Genomic DNA, 12,595 nt, shown 5'->3' with positions numbered 1-12,595 from the left:
GGTTCTGCCGTTGCCCGTCTGCTTTCAGCGACGGTGAAGTCCGGTCAGCGCCCTGGGGACCCATCTACTGGCTCGCCTCATCCCCAGGTGTTACCGACGCTGCCTTCCATTTTGCCCCATGGCGTCGCGCCGCCGCCGCAGCCGCCGCCGGCGCCGCCCGCAGTGGACGCTTCGCTGCAGCCGCCAAGCGCATCCCTGGGTCACGAGCCGCCGATCGCTTCCCGTGACCAGCTGTCCTCCGACATGGAACTCTTGCCCGCTCCGGACCATCTGTCGTCTTCGCCAGTCGGGTGCTCCGACTCGATGGAGGTCGACCCTTCGGCCCCTCCTGACTATCTTAGGGCGCATACACCGCATGTTGGCGTGCAACCTGGACTAGGTTTTCAGGCGTTTCCTACCTCCCCTCGGACCCAATGGCAGGGTGCCGATGGCACAGCCTCGCCTGTTGTTAGGCTCGCCACCTCGTCGCATACGTCAACATGGGGTCCTCCCCACGGCGGGCGGAAGCCTTATAATACAAACGTTCGTCGATTTGCGGGGGAGGAATGTGGTGTCACCGCCAGACACCACACTTGCAAGGTGGTAGCTTTTTAAATCGGCCGCGTTCCGCTAGTATTCGACGGACCCGCGTGTCGCCACTATCAGTGATTGCAGACGGAGCGCCGCCACACAGTAGGTCTAGAGAGACTTACTAGCACTCGCCCCAGTTGTACAGCCGACATTGCTAGCCATGGTTCACTGAGAATTACGCTCTCAATTGCCGAGACGATAGATAGCATAGCCTTCAGCTAAGTCAATTGCTACGACCTAGCAAGGCGCCATTTATCCTTTGCTGTGTATCTAATGAAGCATGTACAGTAACAAGACCAATGTTCACCAGTTGTGGATTAAAGTTAAGTATTCCTGCAGCTACGTACTTTTCTTTATGGCATTCATTATGTATCCTGTTTCAGACCTCACGCCAGCCTGCGTGAGTTAAAGCGCGTGCCTTTCGGTTACCCGTCACTGTGGATTGGCTGTCTTGCCAGTCCACAACATATTTAATAACTTGATAATACTTATTTTCGTTGGAAACACAATCATGGTAAATTTTTTGAATGATTCGTAAGTCATTTGCCTGTAATAATGTTTGTTTTATTGTTATACGATCCAGATTTCAGTCTTAGACCATTTTCAAGCACAAAACAGGAATAAAAAATAGAAGCATGAAGCGCAAAAGCAAGAAACAGGGTAACCATGAGAAATAGCGTACAAATACGACGAATCTTTACCTTATTTATATGTCAAAAGACACCAGACTTCTATGAAATACAAATCCTTGTCAGGAAAGCATATCGGATCATATAAGCCACATATGTCATTAGTGAGCGTTTCAGAGCTGATCTCATTTTTACTAATAATACATCAGCGCTACGTGACCTGATAATGTTTCCCGACGAGGACTTGTATATCTTACCAATCTGATGTTTTTTGACATATAAATACACTCCTGGAAATTGAAATAAGAACACCGTGAATTCATTGTCCCAGGAAGGGGAAACTTTATTGACACATTCCTGGGGTCAGATACATCACATGATCACACTGACAGAACCACAGGCACATAGACACATGCAACAGAGCATGCACAATGTCGGCACTAGTACAGTGTATATCCACCTTTCGCAGCAACGCAGGCTGCTATTCTCCCATGGAGACGATCGTAGAGATGCTGGATGTAGTCCTGTGGAACGGCTTGCCATGCCATTTCCACCTGGCGCCTCAGTTGGACCAGCGTTCGTGCTGGACGTGCAGACCGCGTGAGACGACGCTTCATCCAGTCCCAAACATGCTCAATGGGGGACAGATCCGGAGATCTTGCTGGCCAGGGTAGTTGACTTACACCTTCTAGAGAACGTTGGGTGGCACGGGATACATGCGGACGTGCATTGTCCTATTGGAACAGCAAGTTCCCTTGCCGGTCTAGGAATGGTAGAACGATGGGTTCGATGACGGTTTGGATGTACCGTGCACTATTCAGTGTCCCCTCGACGATCACCAGTGGTGTACGGCCAGTATAGGAGATCGCTCCCCACACCATGATGCAGGGTGTTGGCCCTGTGTGCCTCGGTCGTATGCAGTTCTGATTGTGGCGCTCACCTGCACGGCGCCAAACACGCATACGACCATCATTGGCACCAAGGCAGAAGCGACTCTAATCGCTGAAGACGACACGTCTCCATTCGTCCCTCCATTCACGCCTGTCGCGACACCACTGGAGGCGGGCTGCACGATGTTGGGGCGTGAGCGGAAGACGGCCTAACGGTGTGCGGGACCGTAGCCCAACTTCATGGAGACGGTTGCGAATGGTCCTCGCCGATACCCCAGGAGCAACAGTGTCCCTAATTTGCTGGGAAGTGGCGGTGCGGTCCCCTACGGCACTGCGTAGGACCCTACGGTCTTGGCGTGCATCCGTGCGTCGCTGCGGTCCGGTCCCAGGTCGACGGGCACGTGCACCTTCCGCCGACCACTGGCGACAACATCGATGTACTGTGGAGACCTCACGCCCCACGTGTTGAGCAATTCGGCGGTACGTCCACCCGGCCTCCCGCATGCCCACTATACGCCCTCGCTCAAAGTCCGTCAACTGCACATACGGTTCACGTCCACGCTGTCGCGGCATGCTACCAGTGTTAAAGACTGCGATGGAGCTCCGTATGCCACGGCAAACTGGCTGACACTGACGGCGGCGGTGCACAAATGCTGCGCAGCTAGCGCCATTCGACGGCCAACACCGCGGTTCCTGGTGTGTCCCCTGTGCCGTGCGTGTGATCATTGCTTGTACAGCCCTCTCGCAGTGTCTGGAGCAAGTATGGTGGGTCTGACACACCGGTGTCAATGTGTTCTTTTTTCCATTTCCAGGAGTGTAAGATAAAGAGTCATGGTATTTATTCACAACGTTTCATGGCTGCCTTCTTTCGTACTTGAAAATGGCCTAAGGCCGAAACCTCGATCATATAACAATAAAATAAAAAATATTACACTCAAATGGCGGCTGCGTTATTATAAATGTTTACTGTATTGTTTATTATTTAATGGAGAATGGAGATCGAGCACTCGAACTGTAGCTGTCGATTAGGCATTTCGACTGATAGTTTTTCTGGGAAAACCTAGCGTAGTTTTCGCGTCTCGTATTTCAGTGAGTGTTTCTTGATTATCAGAGTAGCTCATCAGAAGATTATCTTGGGAATTTGTCACCGTATAGAGTAGGGTAAACATAGTCATGTGTAGGGACTGTGGTTGTTGTGAGCGGACGCAAGGAGAATTGGCCACTCTTCGGGGGCAGGTGGAGGCTTTGTCTGTTAGGCTCATCGAGCTCGAGGCGCTGGCGTCGGCTCGTAGTGGCGTTGGGGCAACTGTGGTGAGACCTATGCCTACTTCGGTGGCCTTGGAATCACATGGAACCCCTGATGTCGCTGCGTCTTCCGGCAGTGAGCATCTTACCGGTCAGCCATCACTCCAGGGTGAATGGCGGACAGTGGTGGGCTCGCGCGTGCCTGGCCGAAAGGCGAAGGTGGGATCTGGCCGCGTGGCAGCTGCCTTACCCCTTTCCAACAGGTACGGGGTGCTTCCTAGTGGTGATGACATCGTTTCCGAGCCACCACAGGATGCCTCGCCTGTTGGGCCAGTGGCCGATTCTCCGGCAAGGTCCCGACAGTCACAGAGGGCGGGCCTATTAGTTATAGGGAGCTCCAACGTTAGGCGGGTTATGGAGCCCCTCAGGATAATAGCGGGTAGGTCGGGGAAGAATGCCAGTGTGCACTCGGTGCGCTTGCCGGGGGGTCTCGTCCGTAATGTGGAGGAGGCCCTTCCGGCAGCTACTGAACGCACTGGGTGTGACCGGCTGCAGATAGTAGCACATGTCGGAACGAATGACGCCTGCCGCTTGGGTTCTGAGGCCATCCTTGGTTCCTTCCGGCGGCTGGCTGATTTGGTGAAGAGAACCAGCATCGCACGCGGAGTGCAAGCTGAGCTTAATATCTGCAGCATAGTGCCCAGAGTTGATCGCGGTCCTCTGGTTTGGAGCCGTGTGGAGGGTCTAAACCAGAGGCTCAGACGACTCTGCGACTATAATGGTTGCAAATTCATCGACCTCCGTTATTGGGTGGAGAACTGTAGGGCCCCCCTAGACAGGTCAGGTGTGCACTACACACCGGAAGCAGCTACTTGGGTAGCAGAGTACGTGTGGCGTGCACACGGGGGTTTTTTAGGTTAGAGGGACCCCCCCTTGGGCGAAACGATAAAATACCTGACGGCTTACCAGAGAGGACATTATCATCGTTGATAAAGAACGTCCGTCCTCAGAGACCAAAAACAGGAAAAGTTAACGTAATATTGGTAAACTGCAGGAGTATCCAGGGCAAGGTTCCTGAATTAGTATCTCTTATTGAAGGAAATAGTGCGCATATAGTATTAGGAACGGAAAGTTGGTTAAAACCGGAAGTGAACAGTAACGAAATCCTAGACACAGAATGGAATATATACCGCAAGGATAGGATAAACGCCAATGGTGGAGGAGTATTTATAGCAGTAAAGAATTCAATAATATCCAGTGAAGTTATTAGCGAATGCGAATGTGAAATAATCTGGGTTAAGTTAAGTATCAAAGGTGGGTCAGATATGATAGTCGGATGCTTCTATAGACCACCTGCATCAGCAACCGTAGTAGTTGAGCGCCTCAGAGAGAACCTGCAGAACGTCGTGAAGAAGTTTCGTGATCATACTATTGTAATAGGGGGAGACTTCAATCTACCAGGTATAGAATGGGATAGTCACACAATCAGAACTGGAGCCAGGGACAGAGACTCTTGTGACATTATCCTGACTGCCTTGTCCGAGAATTACTTCGAGCAGATAGTTAGAGAACCAACTCGTGAAGCTAACGTTTTAGACCTCATAGCAACAAATAGACCGGAACTTTTCGACTCAGTGAATGTAGAAGAGGGTATCAGTGATCATAAGTCAGTGGTTGCATCAATGACTACAAGTGTAATAAGAAATGCCAAGAAAGGAAGGAAAATATATTTGCTTAACAAGAGTGATAGGGCACAAATCGCAGAATATCTGAGTGACCACCATCAAACGTTCATTTCTGAGGAAGAGGATGTGGAACAAAAATGGAAAAAATTCAGAAACATCGTCCAGTACGCCTTAGATAAGTTCGTACCGACTAAGGTCCAAAGCGAGGGGAAAGATCCACCGTGGTATAACAATCATGTACGAAAGGTACTACGGAAACAAAGAAAGCTTCATCATAGGTTTAAGAGTAGTCGAATCATAGCTGATAAGGAAAAGCTGAACGAAGCGAAAAAGAGCGTAAAGAGAGCAATGAGAGAAGCATTCAACGAATTCGAACATAAAACATTGGCAAACAATCTAAACAAGAACGCTAAAAAGTTTTGGTCATATGTAAAATCGGTAAGCGGATCTAAATCCCCTATTCAGTCACTCGTTGACCACGATGGCACCGAAACAGAGGACGACCGAAGAAAGGCAGAAATACTGAATTCAGTGTTCCGAAACTGTTTCACTGCGGAAAATCGTAACACGGTCCCTGACTTCAGCCGTCGCACGGACGCCAAAATGGAAAATATTGAAATAAACGATATCGGAATTGAAAAACAACTGCTATCACTTAGTAGCGGAAAAGCATCCGGACCAGACGAGATACCCTTAAGATTCTACAGTGATTATGCTAAAGAACTCGCCCCCTTTCTATCAGCAATTTATCGTAGATCGCTGGAAGAACGTAAAGTACCTAGCGACTGGAAGAAAGCGCAGGTCGTTCCCATATTCAAGAAGGGTCATAAATCAGATGCGAATAATTATAGGCCTATTTCGCTTACGTCAATCTGTTGTAGAATAATGGAACATGTTTTGTGTTCTCGTATTATGACGTTCTTAGATAATACAAATCTCCTTCATCATAACCAACATGGATTCCGCAAACAGAGATCATGTGAAACTCAGCTCGCCCCATGTGCCCAAGAAATTCACAGTGCCGTAGACACTGGCGAGCAGATTGATGCCGTATTCCTGGACTTCAGGAAGGCATTTGATACGGTTCCGCACTTACGTTTAGTGAAAAAAATACGAGCTTACGGAATATCGGACCAGGTTTGTGATTAGATTCAGGATTTCCTAGAAGAAAGAACGCAACATGTCATTCTTAACGGTTCAAAATCTGCAGATGTAGAGGTAATTTCGGGAGTACCGCAGGGAAGCGTGATAGGACCTTTATTGTTTACAATATACATAAATGACTTAGTTGACAACATCGGTAGCTCCGTGAGGCTATTTGCAGATGACACGGTTGTCTACAAGAAAGTAGCAACATCAGAAGAGTCGTACGTACTCCAGGAGGACCTGCAGAGGATTAATGCATGGTGCGACAGCTGGCAGCTTTCCCTAAACGTAGATAAATGTAATATAATGCGCATACATAGGGGCAGAAATCCATTCCAGTACGATTATGCCATAGGTGGTAAATCATTGGAAGCGGTAACGACCGTAAAATACTTAGGAGTTACTATCCGGAGCGATCTGAAGTGGAATGATCACATAAAACAAATAGTGGGAAAAGCAGGCGCCAGGTTGAGATTCATAGGAAGAATTCTAAGAAAATGTGACTCATCGACGAAAGAAGTAGCTTACAAAACGCTAGTTCGTCCGATTCTTGAGTATTGCTCATCAGTATGGGACCCTTACCTGGTAGGATTAATAGAAGAGATAGACATGATCCAGCGAAAAGCAGCGCGATTCGTCATGGGGACATTTAGTCAGCGCGAGACCGTTACGGAGATGCTGAACAAGCTCCAGTGGCGGACACTTCAAGAAAGGCGTTACGCAATACGGAGAGGTTTATTATCGAAATTACGAGAGAGCACATTCCGGGAAGAGATGGGCAACATATTACTACCGCCCACATATATCTCGCGTAATGATCACAACGAAAAGATCCGAGAAATTAGAGCAAATACGGAGACTTACAAGCAGTCGTTCTTCCCACGCACAATTCGTGAATGGAACAGGGAAGGGGGGATCAGATAGTGGTATAATAAGTACCCTCCGCCACACACCGTAAGGTGGCTCGCGGAGTATAGATGTAGATGTAGATGTAAATATATTCACATGATGAGTAGCACGATTAATTGATCCATAGGACGTAGCTTAATTCAGTTGTTGTTGAAAATTAATATAAATTATGACGCCAGACAAGTATGCATCCAGCAGAGTAGTATGCATTTGCGGAGAGCGTTACACACAATATCCAATCTCTATCTCTTAAGGTTTATGTTTTTATTATTTATTTTTATTAATTGTTTACAAATTGGTGTAATTGCTGCTGTAGTTTCTGAACTACGACACATACCATAATTACGAATTGTGTGCTGGGAAGAGGAGTAAATATCCGATCAGAAAGTGGTGCCACATCTTTATATGTTGTAATATTTAATGCCAAAAAAAATATGAACTGCTTTGAAGCACTGCAACTAAGTTTTGGAACTGCTTGCAGTTAAATATTCGTCAAACTTCGGCATTTTGTATTAAATGTAACATTTCGTTTTGGTCTAGAATTTTAGCGCACATCTAATGGCACATTCAGAATCACAACTTTATCTATGTGTCAAAAGAGGTAAACTAAGCTGATCACACTGCGAAATTCATTAAGTGACGCACTTGTGGATTTTTCGGTGGAGAGGTGGACCCAGGATCTTTTAGAGCGATGGCCATCTTGCTTTAGGACAATGTTCAGTACGACGTCGTTGAGGCAGGACCTTCGCTGGTCAGGAGAGTCTTCGGAACGTGTCAGTGTGAGTCTGAGCCGTGTTTCAGCCCCATTCGTTTAGAAAGATATAAGTTTTTTGGGTCGTCAGTAGCGGAAGTTAGAATAAATCAGCACCAGTCTGGACTTTGAATATTTATCAGGTAGTAGTTCGACTGAACTTGTGATTTTCATACATAGAGTCCATTAGGGATTCTGATTCTGAACACTGAGGTCGGACTTCGACTCAGTTGGCCTGAGTTGGATACAGAAGATTTAGATTAGACAAAGCTTAGGGGGTAAGTTGATAGGTGATCTGTTTTCATCTATCGTTCAGATGAGGACGGACTGCGTGTGTTGTGAGATCCATATTTTTTTTTACCAACTGTTCAAAATTTTAAATTTTTGTACAGCCACTGGGAGCTCGAATCATTTTCTAAACCGCTTATGAAAGTAGCTGGTTTCACCAGTCTTAAAATAAAACTTTATTTTGAAGAAAATAGGCTTTATTTTATGGAAATTTAAATATTGTGATCTGGATCGTTATTGTACGTATTTTGCACCTACATGCTAATAGCTACATTTGCCGTGCTGGTTAATAGCATCAGGGGATAATTTATTTATTTATTTTAAAATTAAAGAGCACGTAAATAGAGGAAAGCAACGAAGGAAATGGACAAAGAGAGCCGCTGTGCGTATTTACAGTCAGCCCACTATTATGTCGCATCGTGAAACCGGGACACAAATCCCAACGACTGGGATTACAGAACGGTGGGGTGCTGATGACTGTTTTGATTCAGTCAACCAATAAAGATTTAGTAGGCGGTTGGTCATCGTGAAATGACGACTGAACTTCAAAGATCTACAAAGAGTAAAAAAGAAATCAGATATCTTCTGAACCGCAGCTTTAAGGGCAATTAGGATCGAGAGCAATAAAGGCTACATAGGGATTGGAAAAATGCGTAGGTGATTGTCTGATTGTCATCATTTTGAGGGGAGTTCTTTGGACATCAATCAATTGTAGAATTTATGAAAACGTTTTATACACGCACGTTATGACTTTTTGTGTTAACGAAAATCTCTTCTTTAAAAATCAACATGGTCCTTGAAAATATGGATCTCACAACACATGCAGTCCGTCCACTATACCCAGAGTGCCATAAACATCGCCATCCAGGCTTATGGGTGTTCCCCAGCTAGCAGCAGTTATTCCATGCAGTTAATAACAGTCGTTTAATGAACAAGTTTTGTTTCGGGATTCAGGACTTCTTTGCAGATAGATCTTATGTCGCCGTTCTTAATGAAACAAAGTCGAAGGATGTAAACGTAGTTTTGGGATTGCCCAAAGGAGAGCCGTTACTATCTGCAGTTGATATTAATGATCTTATTGGTACCGTAATAGGCTCTGTATGGGTATTCGGGGACAGTTCCGTTGTTTATAGGAAGGTTGCCTCAAGACTAAGGAACTGCAGAGAGACGTACACAGGAACGATGATTGGTCCCGGAACTGGCAGTTGACGATGAAAGTAAATAAATGTAACGTACTGCGTATAAATAGGCGAAGAGATCCACTATTGTTTCATTACATTCCAGAATATGTCACTGGAAACAGAAAATACAGAATAAAACGTAGGAGTAACCATCTATATCGACCTAAAATAGATGGCCATGTAGAGAATTTATTAGGAGAAGCAGTTACCTGGCTGGGCTCATCTGCGAGAATCTTTAGAAATCTTAGTTCATTCAAGAAAGAAGTGGCTCGCACAACACTTGCTCGACCAATTCTTGTGTACTGCTTATCAGGCTCGAGCCCCCACGGACTGGGATTAATAGCCAAGGAGCAATGGATAGCGGAGCCTTTCCATATTTACTCTGCGCCAGAACGTTACGGCGGTGATCAACAAAGTTCAGCAGCCTTTACCGATCGGCCGCTGACACTCGTAACTCACAGAGTGGTGCTTGCTAGGTTATACGCTATAGGTACTATTCATCGAAAATAAGAGATTGCCTCCCGCCACCTCCAACCTCAACAATATCTTCATATTGTTCGTCTCGTATAAGGGAGGGACATCTTCCGTTGGTTCGGAAAGACTATCTCTTCCTCAGCATTCCGAAACTAAATGAATGGCACAGATGCAAAAGCCGCTAAATGCATTTTTTGTCGATTTTCAGTTGAGCACACTGCTGTATACATTATTTCAGCACCTACACGATAGTATAGGTATCAGGGTGCTACAAACCGTTGAATACGGACGTTTAAAATCGTTTGCGGTGGAGAAAGCCGCTAACTGCAAGTTGTCTTTGGAAGGAAAGCTCACTACATGTCCAACGTTTGCAAAACCCGCCGAGATCAACAGGCATGGCGGTCACCGTGCCACGTCGGGGTGCAAAGCATGCCTACTGACATCAAGCTTACCAGTCTAGACATTCAAAGTTCAATTTGAGTCTGTTAGGATTAAAAGGGACATTTTTCTTATTCAGAATGAGATTGGTTGCGCTGTAGTGAACACGTACGCCACAGTGAAGCTCTCGCTTCCCACGAATTGTCGAAATATATGCCGGTAATCACAGTTCAGCTGACTAGTAGGGTGTGTGTTGACGTACTTGCGTGAGTTTTTTGAAGAAAATGGGTGATTTTATGGATAGTTTAAGCGCAGAATATGGTACAAACTAAGTGAGAGTAATTGACGTAATATGAAATCTAACCCTTAGTATTAGTTGAAAATAACCAGAACGAGGCCGAGGTTGACGGTCTCTCCCGGAGAGGAAGCGGCGTGCTGATCAGTGGAAAGTAAATGTTTCCAAAACAGAAAGGGAAGAAGATGAAAAGTATTATTAAAGCAATGTTATGCAATGAAAACTGTACTGACGCTGGTTGTTATGACACACACGGAAAGCTTAGTGAAAGTGACAGGTAACTGACATCTCCAGATTCAAAAAGCCAAAAAAATCATTTTCACGGGAAGCAAAAACAAGAAGGTTTGTCCAGTTCGTGGAAAGCCCTTCTACGATTTTGAAGCTGGAGAGGGAAAGAGCATGCTGAAGAGGGAAAAATTCTCAGGAAAAGAAATGGCCGAACACCAATCAGAGCAGGTGTAGAGCATTCAGAAGCCAAACTCGGAGACGTCAATAAGCTTTTGGAGCTCCACGTTGGTGAAGACTGGGTGACTAATAACAAACTGAAATTCTGCACCGAGGTGTTAGACGAGCAGTAAGGCACTCCTAGAGTCGCCCCTTCGGCTGCCAACCCTCAGAACGAGGATGAAGCAGGAAGCGATCTTGAGTTGATGGACAGTGTTAAGGTCGATGTCACTTAAAAGTAGTTTTCATCTAGCTTAATTTTCTACAATTTTTGTCGCTGTTTTAACTAAGATGCAACATTACACCATTTTTATCATTTTCTAAAAATTGTATAGATGCTTCACTGAGATGTAATTGAGAATTTATTTTATTTTCTACAATATATTGTGATGTGTAAAGCACGATGTTGTATTTAAAAAAAAAAAAAAACAGTACTGACTATTTCTGATCTATTTTTGACATTAAATAAATCAATTTTTCCTCGTAAAATAATATAATCCTTAATACTTTCATATGCTTACTTTCTAAAATTTTCAGACTTCTCTTTGAAACAAAACGTACTCCGTTTATATTCCCAATAATTAAATTTCGTCCTTCTATTATTCCTGACATATCACCGACTAGCGGGATTTTCCTATCGAATGTTTGTTTCGTAATTAGATAGATACGTTTGCAAAACACGATAACTCCATTAATCGGGAGCTAAAACCGCATAGTCAATATTTCACTTTAGGTTTTAACGTATAAAACTTAATCGGAGATTTCAGCCATCAACAACGAGTAATTAATTAGTTTTTCACTTATTTTTGAAAAGAACTGAAGTCTTTAACTTTAATATTTTGGATGGGACGAGTTTTCACGATTATCTCGATATCGCTTATAATGCAGTTAGTGGCTTTTGCATCTGGGTTACTCAAATATCCGTTTCCCTATTGCGTTGTTCTCTGCTTCACCTGTTCCCTCCCTTCTCATGTTTTTGAGTCACTTGCATCAAATTTCAAGAATACCCAATCTCATTTGCTGTAAACCTCCTTTCCTGCGTTACTTGGTGTTTCCTAATGCTAACTTCCTCTCAAATGTAAAAAAAAAAAAAAAAATGGTCCAAATGGCTCTGAGCACTATGGGACTTAACATCTGTGGTCATCAGTCCCCTAGAGCTTAGAACTACTGAAACCTAACTAACCTAAGGACATCACACACATCCATGACCGAGGCAGTATTTGAACCTGCGACCATAACGGTCGCGCGGTTGCAGACTGAAGGGCCTAGAACCACTCGGCCACACCGGCCGGCCCTCTCAAATGTATTCTGGTTACTCTCAGTACTTCTTGCACGTGATTTATCGCGACTGTCCTTGATTGCCAAGGAAATTTTGTACATGTGACTTCATTAATATAAGCATAGTGTGGCACTGTGTCGAATGTTACCCTACTAAGGCAGACACATTTTCCCAAATATTTAGTCCTGAAAGCTGAAAGTTTAGTGGTGTAGTCGGCAGTCTACTTTGTGGCTTAAGTATCCGTTCTATTTGCCTTTTGGTATCACGCTCTATGTGCCGTCTATTAGCAGCCATCCTCGTCGATGTCCCTGAAAACTTCCCATCAACTCTGAGCGTAAAACCATATTCCCTAGCGAGCAGTTACAGCAGATGGCTTCGATATTTAGTTTTTGCGTTTCCCCAGTTTCCTACTCCTAGCTGCACTTGAAATT

Source organism: Schistocerca serialis, chromosome 3 (assembly GCF_023864345.2).
Source record: "Schistocerca serialis cubense isolate TAMUIC-IGC-003099 chromosome 3, iqSchSeri2.2, whole genome shotgun sequence".
NCBI classification, from domain to species: Eukaryota; Metazoa; Arthropoda; class Insecta; order Orthoptera; family Acrididae; genus Schistocerca; species Schistocerca serialis.
This window is presented reverse-complemented; position numbering follows the sequence as displayed.